Raw genomic sequence first — 2160 nt, forward strand, 5'->3', positions numbered from 1 at the left:
AAATTTCTCTGTTAACTTGCATGCAATTCATCTGTGCATGTTTTTCAACTTCAGTAAAGATCACTCTTTGTCTATCAAATACTTCAGTTAACCTTACACATAGTTACTTCATTATTTATAAGGCAACTGTGATCATTTAACCGAGATAATAATGCAAAACCAATTTTACTAAGAGATCAAAGTTTTTGCAATTTCCCCTTGAAATTATATTCACAGAATACTGGAAAGAAAGGGGTTGAGGGGAATTAAATCACTTAGTAAAATAGGAAAATATCTTGTGATGACTAATAAGTTCATGGAATGGTGTTCATACCTTTGCATACACATACACGCACAAGCTCTCTCCTTTCCCCACATCCCCTCCTCTCCTCTTCCTCTCTCTCCTCTTTCCTCCTTTACTTTTTCCTGCCCTAATCTCCTCCACCTCGTCACTTTCTCTTTCCTAATCCATCCATCACCACGCTTATGAATGTATGTATGTATCCATCCATCCATCCTTCATCTAACGATCCATCTAATCCATATATATATTTGAAAATCATTATTACAGTAAAACACAATCCAAAATTTTGGTTAACAAACTTAAGTTGGAAATCTGCTTAAATATAAGACTTGACTCTGGAAGCTATCAATATTATGCATCAATTAGTGTTTATCTATACAGATCATTGCATTTTTAAGACAGAAACTCTTTAATTAAAATATACACATGCCCAAAACCATTGTTACACCTAAATAAATGAACAACTATTCTAATAACAAATATCCTGTCAGTGTTTTCAATGCTCTTATATCTTATAATCATTTTTACAATATGTTTTTATCAGAAACAATCACAACAAAAAAGTCAATAAACTGCCATCTCCATTTCTCTTGAATTTCTTTTAATTCATAATTGTCCCTACCTCTATGTTGATTACTTCAAAAGTTTTTTGTTTCTTTTAAAGAAACTAGGCCATTTATCCTGTTGAGTTGTGATCTTGCTGACTTTCTCCATGCAGTGTCATTCAACATATTGCTATGTATCCTGTATTTTCTTTAAACTGAATGTTAATTCTAGAGTCTTGATCTGATTGTGATTTTTTGGTCTGTTTTGTTTTTCTCCAAGATTACTTCATAGGTGATGTCATCTTCCATTAGGAAGCACATACATGGCAATCATTATTTTTCTTATTGTATCACAAAATAATGAATTTAGCTACCTACATCCATTATTTCATTATGGATGGCAAAATGTTGAAATTCTAATTCTATCATCCCATCTTCATGTTTAGCTGGATACTACAAAGAGCAATTTTCTCTCAAAAATTCTTTGCTTAACCTGAGGCAGAGCTTGTACCAGACAGGCAGATTAAAAGCTTCTTTCACTTCATTTGCCAAAATTCAGAATATGGAGTCACTTTCTAGAATCATTCAAGATGACCTCTGTGTTATTACTATACATTTTTAAGTAACAATATCTTGGATTCAGATATACTTAGTATGTATGTTTAGTATGTAAATGCCTTCTAATTATTACGTGTATTGATGCTCAAAATTGTCCCATCATTGGCCACCGAGAGAAAATGCATGATAGCTTTTATGTCTTCTTGACATGACCTCTTCTCTTTGGCAGTTTCCTTCTTTTCTGGTATGACAAAACATTTGTGTATTTCTTGTCACAGAAATGGAATCAGCTATTTCTACAGGGAATCTTCATTCCTATTAGTGGGAATGACATTAAGAGGCCAGAATCTGTGAATAGTGATATTCATTGCTACTAAGTTAGTCATTGTTTCCATTCCTTTTCAGGGAATAGAGCTAAAAAACACACATACATATGCACATGAGTCATAACTTCATACTGATATTCCTAGATCATATATATAATCTTGGATTTTTACTTTTTTATTTTATACTTAAGTGTTTTTTATACTTAAAAACTTGGTTCATAATCACATTCTCATAATTAATAATTTGCTTTACATGCAATTTTTTGCATGTATGCCACTTTCAGAATAAAAACACGAATATGACTATCAATAATACGATCATTGAGAACAGTTTATTTATTGCAGTTTTTTTCTCTTTAAGACATGCCCCATCAAATTACTATATTTTAAAATCACTTGATATATTTACTTTATATGAGCTATGCAACCAGCTTGATATAGTTAAACT

Source organism: Mirounga leonina, unplaced genomic scaffold (assembly GCF_011800145.1).
Source record: "Mirounga leonina isolate KUSES-001 unplaced genomic scaffold, KU_Mleo_1.0 Mir_169, whole genome shotgun sequence".
Lineage (NCBI taxonomy): Eukaryota > Metazoa > Chordata > Mammalia > Carnivora > Phocidae > Mirounga > Mirounga leonina.